The sequence below is a fragment of the Microtus pennsylvanicus genome, chromosome 7 (assembly GCF_037038515.1).
Source record: "Microtus pennsylvanicus isolate mMicPen1 chromosome 7, mMicPen1.hap1, whole genome shotgun sequence".
In the NCBI taxonomy this organism is placed as follows: domain Eukaryota; kingdom Metazoa; phylum Chordata; class Mammalia; order Rodentia; family Cricetidae; genus Microtus; species Microtus pennsylvanicus.
In genome coordinates this window covers 25,706,298-25,719,933 of record NC_134585.1, presented here as the reverse complement: position 1 = coordinate 25,719,933, position 13,636 = coordinate 25,706,298, and the positions used below count along the sequence as shown (strand labels likewise).

Here is a 13,636-nt window from a genome sequence, read left to right as displayed (position 1 = left end):
GGCCACCAAGCTTGATGGCTTGATTTCAATCCTGAAAGTCCACATAGTGGACAGAACTGATTCCTGCAAGTTCTTCTCCACACACGTACCATGGATCATGTACCCCCGCCCCAGAAATAAATAAAGAAATGAAATTCTTTAAAAGAATTCTGGTTTATCTCTCCCGTTTGCAACTAGATAAGAACATTCTTCCCCTATACAAGATTTTGTATAATAGTTTCATTAAAAAAACTACACAAAGTTAGTTATTTACATCAAAGATTGAAATGACAAGAACAAAAAACAACATGGGCTCCAAAACCACCAAGGTAAGAGACAGTCAACACATCATTCTACCTGACAGGTTCCAGACTGCAGCCCTTACAAGGTTGCACCAAGAAAACACAGTAACTATGGTCCAATAGTCACTGTGGAATCAGCAACCAAGACCTTCACCAAGCCAGCCTTTTCTCTCCAAAAAGCCAAGCTGTTGAGTGTTGGATCACGCCTGTAATCCCAGCACTTGGCTGAGTGAGGCATGAGGCATATCATGAGTCTGAGGACCACAGAGGGACATTATATCTCAATAAAGCAAAGTGACCCAAGTGTCTTCTTCTTCAGCACTCCTGTGTGAGGCTACCCAGGCTGGGATGTGGTGGCGTTCTGAGCAATCTCAGGAGCAGGGTGTGAACATCAGTACTGGAAGCTGCGCTTGGTCTGGATATCATCGAGAATCTGCTGCAGTTCCTCATCTTCAAAACACCCTTCCAGACTTGAAATCAGAGCTTTGGACTCCTCAGCAGTCTCTGGGCAAAATTAGCTGAACAGGCCAACTCAAACTTATGTAGCTTTTTCTGGAAAAGCAAGCTACGAACACTGGCAATGGTCTCTCTATTTTTGAAACAACTGAAACGGGCTGTATAGTTCAGGGGTTTCATGCAAACCTCTGAAAGCTCCTGCTCATCTTCTGTGCTCTCATTCTGCTGCTTTCGATGCTCCAGAAGCATGTGAACTTCAGAGTTCAGGAGTGTCTCCACTGTCTCAAACTCTTTCGGAAAGAAGAGTTGAGTGGCATCTTCTTCAATGTCTGCAGCCCGAGGATCACTGCCGCAGGCCGCCATTGTTTTAGAATGTACCTCCACGCTCCGCCTTGGAATTTATGGGAATCTCTTACAGGCTACTGTCCAGGTAATCTGACAATGGCTGGCTATGAACTGAAACTTCAAAAATTTCAGGAGTTGCTCAGTCCAGAGTGCTTTCTCTCTTGGCTGGTCTTCAGTATCTACTGGAATCCCAAAGAAGTTGGCTCTTGTTCCCAGGAAGGAACAGAGATGCGAACAAAGTGCGGGCCAGAGACAAATGAGCCAAAGCCACTTCTTAGGTGTTTATATATTCTTAAAGCAGAAGGTGTGCCCGAAATTAAATGTGTGTCTTCTGCCGTCCTGAACTGGATTAAAGGCCTGTGTCTTCCCACCAAATTGAATCATCAAAGGAGTGTCTTTTCCTTCTTGAGATTGAGAACAAACCAATCAAAAATGATCCTTTACAGGTGTGCCCTCCATTTTTATCTTATAGTTCATTCCAGTTGTAGTCATGTTGGCAACCAAAAACATCGCTCACAATGGCAGAAATCCCTCCATATAATTGAATTGACCTTGAGATTAAGGAGCTTAGCCTTAATCATTTGCTGTCTGTGCTTTCTGATTTAATTTGAAAATGTTAGTGGTTCATCCCATCACCCAAGCCTTTAAAAAAACTGCAGTGTGTCACACAGCATATTCTTCTGTCCACTCAGGTTTACAATGCAATTAGTCATTGGACATTACTTTTCTTTTTATTAAATTCTTCTACTACTTTTATTTTTGGCTCTTTGGATTTTAGGCTCTATGGTGTACCGGCACAAAATAAAGGCAATGCAGATATCAAAGAATATTTACCAGTTTATTGTTAAACTTACTGAACCAAAGTTCCAGCGTAGCACAGGTAGCGAGGAACAAAAAGGGCCGAGCCGCCTCTCCGCGCACTCTTTATTGGCAGGGATTCGCCTGAGGCAAACCCTGCCCTCTAAAGGGAGCTGATTTAACCCCTTTATCTCCCCCTTTTGTCTAAATAAGACACAACTAAACCAAATATAACTATAACAATAATAACAAATGATAAATATAACAAACAATATTGAGAGCAAAAGTTTTGCTAAAGAGTAACTACAATTAAATAATCTTCAACTCCATCAAAGATCTGAGAAGGGAGTAAATATTACTTAACAAAAAAGAGATATCCAAAATGTGCAACAAATGACAGAGACAACTGACTGCCTGGGCAATCACCCAAAATCTCGTTTGCAATGTTGAGTCAACCAACTTTGGCTAAGGCCTAACATAACTGACATACCATTCTCAAATGCAAGGAACTTTCTTAGGATTATCCTACCCTGTCTTGGCAAGATAAGACAATCCTGTTTATATCTTAGTCAGTAGTTGAGGTATGGGTTTTTCTTAACCCAAAGGCCAGTTCTGCCAGGAAGACAAGCTCCCAGTGGAGTGTCTTTGGTGCTCAACGTTCTCTCGGGAGTAGAGTGGTGTTGTCAGGAGTAAATTGTGTCTCGATGGCACAGAATTCTAGGTTAGATTAAAGGCCATTTTCTACAGCTCTTCAAAGAAGCTGAAGATTATACTATCTATACTGAAAATAATCTCTATGTATCTAAAAGACCTGATTAACCTAAAAATAATATGACAAACATGTAATTCTCAATACCTATCTAATTTGAAAACTAAGGGAATAAACAATTGTGCAATGTATGAAGACAATGATCTTCACTTGTAAACAATGTCATTACTTATCAAATGTAAACAATGTTATTACATAAATAGGACCAGAGGTAGAAATGTACATTGTGATATGATAGATGTATCCATACAATATAAGCATACTCTTATACCAAAATAGAGGTAGGAACACTCACATTCAATATTCAATATATCAATATACAAAAAACAGTACCAACATAATTTTCTAAAAACAGTAAGTCACAAATACCAATCATCCCATCAACCCAGTTAATCCCCCTCTTTTTTTTTATATATATATATATCCCTAATTCCATACAATATCTCCCCGTCCCCTCACCCCTAAACCAACCACTAAAAGATGTCCCTAACCCTGTGGGCAAACTCTGTTGGGAGAGGGGACGTCGTCCTCTTAGATTGCTTCTAGCTGACATGGGGGCGACGTTCTTCTTAGGGGCCCCTGTGAAAGCAAACGATGGTAAAATTCCCAAATTAACCTTTGACTTAAGAAGACTATAACTAGTCTCTGTGTGTTTCGAGAAGGTCCGGCCAGAGCGTCGTCAAAAATGTGCATCATATGAAATTGTCTCTTGCAATTGGTACCAAAAAACAGATCCAAAATTAGTGCTTAAAAAAAAATTCATGACGTCATAAAAACCAGATTGAGTTGATGTTGTGGGGCCCCATCTTCATCCTGGAAACTTCAAAAATTACTGTAGGAAAATATGTTGCTTGTTATGGGAAATTTAAACATTAACAACAAGGACTTATACTGACATATAAAGAAAGACACAGATGTGAGGGAAGGCAAAGAAAGTTTATCAAGTATAAAATTATTCTTATTCTGTCCCATTTCATGGCTCCTGACCTGAGACAGAAACTTTGAAATATCTCTTATCAACAGGCTTGGAATTGAAGAAGGACTGAGCCATAGTCCAACTCCAAAACCAGCTCTACACATTTATAAAGAAGTGTTCAATAAAACATATAAATATAGATAAATATATATAAAACCAATACTTACGATACGTATAGAATTTTATTGTTGATGTTTAATGGGTCGTATCTATTTTCCATCCATCAGTAATTAAATATTCAGGGTCCCTCAAATTCTTTGGAGGTGAATATTTTCCTGTGGAGATAAGAAAAGAACCCTGCCCCCATCCTATTAGTAATCCTTACCATCTGTATGTCGGTCATCCTTGTGAATGAATTGTTATTTATCTTTTCCAAGTGACTTCTCTTCCTCAAACCGAACCTTTATTAATTTTGACGGTATCCATAATTTTTCCTCACCTGTGGAGATAAGAGCAAAACCCCTTCCCCAACGCAGCACATCTCCTGGCTTCCATTGTGAGGTCAGTACATCCTTGAAATAAACTGGTTGATTTAGTTCAGCAGACTTTTCCATTATCCAATGTCTTTCTGCAGCCGTCGTTCCCTTCTCGTTAGCGTTGAGAAAATTCAAGGTTAACAAAGCATTATGTAACCTATTTCTAGGGGTGTTTTCCACCCCTTTCTGTTTGTTCAACATATCCTTTATAGTTGGATTTGATCTTTCTATGACTGCTTGACCTGTAGGATTGTATGGTATACCTGTAACATGCTTGATATTGTAATGATCAAAAAACCGTTTCATCTTCCTAGAGACATAAGCAGGACCATTATCTGTCTTTATTTGTGTAGGTATACCCATGATAGCCATGACTTCTAATAAATGAGTGATTACTGAATCAGCTTTTTCTGAACTTAAAGCAGTTGCCCACTGAAAGCCTGAATAAGTGTCGATGGTGTGATGAACATACTTCAATTTGCCAAATTCTGGAAAGTGGAACACATCCATCTGCCAGATTTCATTTCTATGAGTGCCCTTTGGATTAACTCCTGCTGGCAGTGGCGTTTGGTTATAGAAAGAGCAGGTAGGGCATTTCTTCACAATCTCCTTAGCTTGTTGCCATGTAATAGAAAACTCTTTCTTCAAACCTTTGCTATTAACATGATGTTTTTTATGAAATTCAGAGGCTTGAAGCACACTACCAATCAATAATTGATCAATTTCTGCATTACCTTGTGCTAGAGGACCTGGCAGACCCGTATGGGATCGGATGTGTGTTATGTACATAGGGCAAAGCCTGTTCCTGATCAAATCTTGAACCTGGATAAACAATGAGGTTAGTTCTGTATCATCAGGTATAAATTCAGCAGTTTCAATATGTAAAATAACTCTTTCTGCATATTGTGAATCAGTAACTATATTAATAGGTTCTTTAAAATCTCTTAGTACCATAAGAATGGCATATAATTCTGCCTTCTGGACAGAATCATAAGGACTTTGTTCCACCTTACCCAAGTCTTCTGATTTGTAACCTGCCTTCCCTGATTTATTGGCATCAGTATAGAATGTACGGGCTCCAGTTATTGGAGCATCACGGACTATTCGAGGAAGGATCCAAGAAGTTCTCTTTATGAAGTTGAGCCGCTTGCTTTTTGGATAGTTGTTATTAATGTCTCCCAAAAAATTAGCACAAGCTCTTTGCCATGGTTCATTATCTTTCCATAATTTCTTTAGTTCATCAGCAGTGAAAGGCACTATAATTTCTGCTGGGTCTATGCCTGCTAGTTGACGAAGTCTCAGCTTGCCTTTTATAATTAACTCAGAGACTTTTTCCACATAAGTTTTCAGTTTCTTACTTGGTTTATGTGGTAAAAAGATCCATTCCAAGTTAATATCATCTCTCTGCATTAAAATTCCTGTAGGAGAAATTTTCGATGGTAATATGACGAGAATACAATCGAGCTCTGGATTCACTCTGTCCACATGTGCCTGTTGTAATTTCTCCTCAATCATTGTCAGTTCCTTTTCTGCTTCAGCTGTTAATTCTCTGGGACTGTTTAAATCTTTATCACCATCCAAGGTCTTGTTCAAATGAATTATTAGATCAGGTGTTATCCCAATAGTTGGTCGTAAACTGGAAATGTCTCCTAACAGTCTTTGAAAGTCATTAAGAGTCCGTAAGCGATCTCTCCGAATTTGTGCCTTCTGTGTCTTAATTTTTTGCAAACCTATTCTATAACCTAAATAATTAACAGAATCTCCCTTCTGAATCTTTTCAGGAGCAATTTGCAATCCCCATTTAGGTAACAGTATCTGTATTTCTTCAAACAGCCTGTTCAAGGTATCTATGTTTGAATCAGATAACAATATGTCGTCCATGTAATGGTATACAATAGATTTGGGAAATTTCTTGCGTATTATTTGCAATGGTTGGTTCACAAAATATTGGCACAGGGAGGGGCTATTTAACATACCCTGGGGGAGGACGGTCCAGTGGTACCTCCTCGAAGGTTGAGAATTGTTATAAGTAGGCACTGTGAAGGCAAATTTTTCTCTATCTTCTTTTTGCAAAGGTATAGTGAAAAAACAATCCTTCAAATCAATAACTATGAGAGGCCATCCTTTTGGTAATAAAGAGGGCAACGGAATTCCAGATTGCAGAGGGCCCATAGGTTGAATAACCTTGTTGATGGCCCTGAGATCTGTCACCATTCTCCATTTACCTGATTTTTTCTTAACCACAAATACAGGAGAATTCCAAGGGCTGGTAGATTCTTCTATATGTCCAGCATCTAGTTGCTCTTGTACCAGCTGTTCTAAATCCTGTAGCTTTTCCTCAGCTAAAGGCCATTGCTTTGTCCATATTGGTTTCTCAGTCAACCATTTTAGAGGCAAGGCTGTTGGTATTTCTGAAGGGACATCAATTGCTTGTTCCTGCACAGCCCTAATGGCCGGTTTTGTCCTTTTGTAATAACTTTTAATATTCCTTTCAGAAATATGGGCTCTAGAAGTAGCAGGAATGTTAATTTGAGTATTCCATTGTTGTAATAGGTCACGACCCCATAAATTCATTGCAATATTGGCTACATAAGGCCTTAATTTTCCTATTTGTCCCTCAGGCCCTATACATTCAACCCATCTCGTGCTCTGCCTTATTCGAGATAGGGTTCCAATTCCCAGGAGCTGAACATTTACATTCTGAAGAGGCCAATATGGATGCCAAGATTCTGGGGTAATGATACTTACATCAGCACCTGTGTCCAGTAGGCCAGTAATAAAAATGCCATTTACACACACTCTCAGCTTAGGTCTTTGATCATTTATAGAAGTTTGCCAAAACACACGTAACTCATCTTTCTGATTACTATTGCTTGTAACAGTAGGCATGTGGCTTTCTAATTGTCCTGACGAGGCATGTTCTCTGCAGAAACTGGGAATGTCTGAACCATGTTTGCCATGGGGGCCTGAGAGGCCCCCCCTCTCACGTTTCCCGTCTGTATCAGGTTGCCTTGTCTATCTCTTGTAGACCTGCATTCATTCGTCCAATGTCTGCCCTTCCCACATCTTCTACATAAACCTGAAGGCTGATTCCTTCTATTCCTGTTATTTCTAGAAGACGCATTATTATTATTTCTGAAAACCCGTTGTTTACAATTCCTTTTCATATGACCCATTTTGCCACAATTAAAACATTTGGTATTCTGGTGTCTCCTTTTACCATTGGAAATTGCTTCTTCTACCCATGCTTCAGTGCCATAGTCAAATGTGTCAACATCTAGTGTATGCAAGACCCATTCTTCCAAGGACGCTGATCTGAACATTAAAGGCCTCAAGATCCTTTTGCATTCCACATTAGCATTTTCGTAAGCCAAAGACTCAATTATTATACGTCTTGCTTCTGGGTCAGGTATCCCCATTTGTACAGCCTTAGTTAATCTTTGTAAAAAGTCACTGAAGGGTTCTCTCTGACCCTGTTTAACTGTGACAAATGATTCCATTCTCTGTCCTGGGTCTTGTACTCTGTCCCAAGCCCTTAAGGCTGCTGTAGTACACATAGAAAGTATGTTTTCATCCAAATTAGTTTGTTCCTGAGGGTCTGAAAAGAGCCCTTCACCTAGAATTTTATCTAGGGAAACGTCAATTCCCTTCGCCTTTTCCTGCTGTTCTAAAAGTCTAGCCTCTTGCCTGAATAAGCATTTCCATTTTAAGTGCGGTCCACTCTCAAGGACCGCGGAGCTCAGCTGGAGCCAGTCCAAGGGGGTTGCTTTGCTTGTTGTGGCCCAAGATTTTAGCATCTCTTTAACAAAAGGGGAGTGCATCCCAAAAGACATGATGGCCTGTTTAATTTCTTTGAGATCATTCATACGGACAGGCTCCCATGTATCTTCCTTGATGACCCTAGGGTTTCTGGAACCAACCACCTTTTCTGTTGTTATTACAGGAAAGGCATGTAGAGCTGTAGGTAGAGCTTTGTGAAAATTGTCCCGGAGGGATTTATCCACAGATGTAGTTAAAATTTGCCTTTCTACCCTTTGCTCTTCTTCTTCAGAATTTAGAAATTCCTCAATCTTTTCAATTCTATTCACCATTGCTTTTTGTAATGTCTGAATCTCCTGCCCAGAATTATGTTCTAAAGCCTTCATTGAGGATTCTAGAGTATGAAATTTGTCCAGTAGAGATAACTTGTCATCTTTGGACATAATTTTTATGGCATAAACCGTGCCTTCTTGTATTGACAATCTTTCCGCCAATCTGTCATAAGCTTTAGACAAAATTCGATTGTCACATTCAGCAGTTTTGATTCTCTCAGTTAACGTTTCAGTTCCTACAGAAAGGGACTGCTGAAACTTACGATCTAATTCAGCTGTTCCTTCTTCCATAGTAATGAATTTCTCCTTAACATCAACGTGTACTTTTTTTAGATTTTGCTCAGTTAACCGAGTCATGTTAAACAAAGATTTGTTTTCTTCCTGGAGAACTTCAAACTGATTCTTGAGAAGATTGTTGTCACTCTCAATAGTTTTTAAACGTTCAACCTCTGCCTTAAGAGATTTGATCATTTTCCTATTATCAAACCAAATAGTGCTAAGGAAAATTAAGAATCCCAGGAATATCCATATATGTGGTGTGGTAGACACCTCTTGTAAGATCTCCCAAATGGTGCATTCAAAAGAACTATTGAAATAGGCTGCGGTCACGTTGTCAGACATTATTTAGAAAAGAAAAAGTTCTCTTACCTGTAATAACTGGTTCCTGCCAGTGGTGGCGAAAGAGCCCAGTTGAATCCACGTGTCCTAAATCTGAAATAAAAGGACTCAAAAACAAAATTGAAACAGACACCAAGCTGATAAGTATTTTTTGCCGGGGCTCTCAGGCCGCTGTCACGTGACCTGAGCGCTGGCGGCGGTGGGGGTGGGAGAGGGAGCAGACACAGGCAGCGCGCGCGCCGGCGGGCGGTTGCGCACGGGAAATCTGGCCGGGGCGGCTCGGAACAGAGGCTTAGGCGCTGTTAAAAAGGCTCTGTCGAATCAAACTCACTGCTTGATACTCTAACAAGAGCAGGGAAAATCGAGCTGCTCAGAATCTCAGCCGTTTCAGTGTGCGACCAGAGACCGCTGCAGCGGCTCGGGGTGCAAGAGACTCCAATTCGGGGCCGGTTCTCGGCAAAGCCCCACGGGGGAGGCGCCAGATGTACCGGCACAAAATAAAGGCAATGCAGATATCAAAGAATATTTACCAGTTTATTGTTAAACTTACTGAACCAAAGTTCCAGCGTAGCACAGGTAGCGAGGAACAAAAAGGGCCAAGCCGCCTCTCCGCGCACTCTTTATTGGCAGGGATTCGCCTGAGGCAAACCCCGCCCTCTAAAGGGAGCTGATTTAACCCCTTTACTATGGTGCTTTTTAATTTTTGGATTTTATAAGAGGCTTTATGTGTATAAAGGCCCTGGTTGTCCTGGAACTCGGTGTGTAAACCAGGTTAGCATTGAACTCACAATCAGATGTGGATGATTCTGCCTGAAGGATGTTGGGATTACAGGTGAGAATCAGAACCATTTGACAGTTTCCGGATTCTTATGAATGATAAATATCAGACAAGCACTGGGGTATATCTCAGATATCACCCAGAAAATGGGAACCTATAATTGACAGGGCTTTGGGGTGAGGATTATGAAAGTTTCCTTGTGAATTCCAGGCAGCCAGCCACCTCTCTTCCCTTGAATTCTTCCTCTCTAAGGTTTGACAGGCTCCACCTTTATGTTTGTGGCTGGAGACAGCACCACTGTTCCACCCTCACACCCACCCAAAACCCCACCAGGTGAGTCTCCCAGGAGAGCTGGCAGTGCTAACTGCAGTCACAGCACCTCCAAGTTACAAGCTCCAGGTAGATAAAAAACTGTCCTATTTAGGGATCACATCTGCTTCTGCAGAACCAGCTTGTGGAGGAGATGTTGGTGTGTGTGGACTGAAAGCTTTGGATCTTGTAAAACTTTAAGACAATTCTGAAGACATTTCTGACAATTGTGAACCTTCTCAGCCTCCGTGCCATAGTGCTTCCCCTCGTTCCCTGGGGAGCAAGGACCTAAGAGCCATAGATGCACATATGTTTCCAGAAATTGGGGCAAGATAACCTTTAAGATGTTGACTCAGTTCCTGAACAATTCCCCATACACGTATGTTTTTATTCAGTCCCTGGGAAATGGGGTCCAAATGACCTCTTACCTCATCTGTTCTGGCAACAGTTCTCCAGCCAATTATTGGTAATAGCCCTTTCAAATAAGCAAATCATAATAGTAAAAGAACAAGCCCTATTGCTTCTGTAGCTTTCTCCATTAATAGTAGCCTTTAACAGCTATTCGAGGTCTCTCGGCTTCTGGAATGCTGAGGGACACTGTCATGACAAAATTAATAAAATTCTCATGCGTTTTCATCAGTTGTGGTGTGAGAGGTGGTCTCTGGGGCGACTCCTCTTCAGTGTTTGGATTCTAGGGTCAAACAATCTAAGCCTTGATGGCATCAGAGTTGGTCAGCCTGCTTTGGCCTCCACCAGTCATGCAGGGCTTCAGAAAATTTCTTTGTTTCACATTCATTTCAGTTTTCACTTTGAATATCATCTAAGTTTTTATCCATTTTTAGGTGGTTTACTGATTTTTATATCTAGGTTTTGAGTTTTATATATTGAAAATATTCTCCCACTATTGGATATGGAGTTATTGAAAATGTTGTCCTGATCTATAGGTAGCCTCTTTTACTGAATGGTGTTGTGCCTCTTATGGACTAGTATCTGACATTATTTATAATGCCTCTTTGTATTTTCACCACAAGAAACCAATCAATCTTCTTTTCTCAGACCCAGCAGAGGTTTTATTGGTTTATTTTCTTTATTCTCACCTTCTACACCAGAAATGAGGCCTGGTTGTTTTATCATTTCTGTGATTAAGCCTCAGATAAGAATCAATTTTAATCAGGTGCTGGTGGCACAAACCTTTAATCCCAGCACTCAGGAGGCAGAGGCAGGAGGTACTTTGTTAGGGCCAGGCAACTCTAATCTACATGAACTAATTACTTGGCAGACTATAAAGATACAGCGAAACCCTGTCTCAAAAAACAAACATCAGCAAGCAAACAGTCAAAAGAATCAGTTCTAGAAAGGAAGGGTTTTTCAGCACTCAGATTTTCAATGACGTAGAAATATATGGGGCTCAAAGTATCTTGTTATTATAGAGCTGGGTTATTTGTGCCTGGTGACATTGTGTGCATGTTTATAGATATTTGTACTGAGCATGCCCGAGAAGTACAAAAGTGTTCATATGTGTGTGTGTGTGTGTGTGCGAATGTGTGTGCATGTTGGGTGTGCGCATCTATGAAGTTCTCTACTTTCCAAGACCTGACCTGTTTATCAGGTTATCATTTGTGGTATTTTGAAGTATTTGTCTCCAATACTCTAATAGGAAAGGCATTTGCAGATGTGGATTAGGTGGAGTGGTGTGGCCTTGTTAGATGAAGTATGCCACTGTAGAAGCAGGCCTTGACCTCTCATCTATGCACAAGCCATTGTTAGTGTATCAGTTCACTTCCTATCACTGAGAATTCACGTGTATGTAGAATGTCTATGCACACACTACAGTGTTGAACATCATGACAAAGGACTAAGCATCTGAGAGTGTAGCCACCCAATCAAATGATTTCTGTCATTAGAGTTGTAATTATCATTATGTTTCTTTGCAGCAACAGAACCATAACTAATATAAAGTTGATACCAAGAACTAGAGTCTTTCTGTGATAGGTGTAATCGTGTTTCTGATGAAGGAATATGGACTAGAGTACTGTGGATTAGAAAAACAGTTCTAAGGTTTAAGTGCTCCTCTTAGGGAATACAATTAGGAGAAAAAAAGAAAGCTGTGCTGATTGGGATTTGAAGGTTGTGTGACTTCACTGAGAGGTTTCAGAGGAGAATAAAATTAGTTTATTCCCTAGGTAATCTTGTGATATATTCATGAAGAAATATCTGGGTTTTGCCCTTTTCTGAACAGTCTAAGTATAAAGTTGCAAGATTGGAATTGATCCTTTAGGCAGAGGAAATCTCACAACAACACCAACAAAAAACAATAGTATAGTCTCTGTCATGCTGTTGTTTGTAGTCACACTAAGTAGTATTTATAAAGAAAAGAGGCAAAATGAGCATTGAAAAAATGAAAGATGTAGAAAATTTAAGTTGAAAAGAGCACCAGGAAAGCCATAGAATGGAGTTGAATCTTGTGTTTAAGGAGAAAAACACATTAAGATATGAAATAAAGGGAGTGGTGACATCAGGGCAAGATCAACCTAGTTATTAATAACTAGTGAAAAGGTATTAAAGAAAAGCTTAGAGCCAGGTGTTGTAGTACATGCCTTTAATCCCACCCCTAGTAGGGTATGTGCTGATGGATCCCTGATATTTAGGCAACCTCAGTATCCACAGCAAATTCCAGGGGAGTCAAGCAAAATTAGTGAAGGAAACAAAGAGAAACCAAAAATTGGTGAAGGTGTAATTAACCAGGGACCATGATCTAGCTAGTTACATAACCTGTCCACCTTAGCTACATGGTTCTGACATTAAAGTCCAAAGTAGAAGAATGGCATTTTAGTATCTTGCCTTTCACATAAAGAATGCTGTTGAAGCCAGACATTCATCAAGACTGACACTCAATGGAAGCCTATAGTTAAATTGTGTGAAGGTGTGAACTTGAAGCTTGTATTGCCAGAGTACACCAAGATTTTTTGGATGGAAAAAAATTGTGTTTTCGGCACGGAGGCGGAGAGGTCGGGCCGTCCAGATGCATGGAGGCGGAAAGGCCAGATGCCGGCCACCTGCATGGCTACCTTTACCCGAAATAATTAAACGGACAAAGGCCCAGAAAATATTTTCAACAAAATTATGGAAGAAAACTTTTCCAACATAAAGATATTCATTTAAATATTCAAGAAGCATACAGACCACCAAACGGACTGGATCAAAGAAAAACATCTCCTCGCCATATAATCATCACAAAAAATATACAGAATAAAGAAAGAATATTAAGAGCTGCAAAGGAAAAAGTCCAAGTAACTTATAAAGGTAAACCGATCAGACTTACACCTGACTTCTCTATGGAAACTATGAAAGCCAGAAGGTCCTGGATAGATGTACTGCAAAAGCTAAGAGACCATGGATGCAAACCCAAACTACCATACCCAGCCAAGCTATCGTTCATTATCAATGGAGAAAACAAGACATTCTGTAGAAATATGAGTGGCGGGGCTGCGTCCCCAACACCCCGGCCGCCTGCACAGCTAGTTTACCCAAAATAATTACATGGAAACTGTATTCTTTTAAAGACTGCTTGGCCCTTTAGCAATATCCCAATCAACCCATTTCTAATAAACTGTAGCACCGGTCTTACCGGGAAGATTCTAGCCTAAGTCCATCCTGGGTCAGAGCTTCATGCGTGTATCTTCCCTGGAGCGGGGAGCATGGCGTCTGTCTGAGGCGTCTGCTCCCGAGAGGAGAGCTG

The 13,636-nt window shown here is 40.4% G+C and overlaps 1 pseudogene; it reads right to left on the bottom strand.

Moving 5' to 3' along the window:
- Window positions 1-525: 525 nt before the first annotated feature.
- LOC142853686 (DNA-directed RNA polymerase II subunit RPB4 pseudogene) lies at window positions 526-1,100 on the bottom strand (annotated as a pseudogene).
- Between the last annotated feature and the right edge of the window lie 12,536 nt (window positions 1,101-13,636).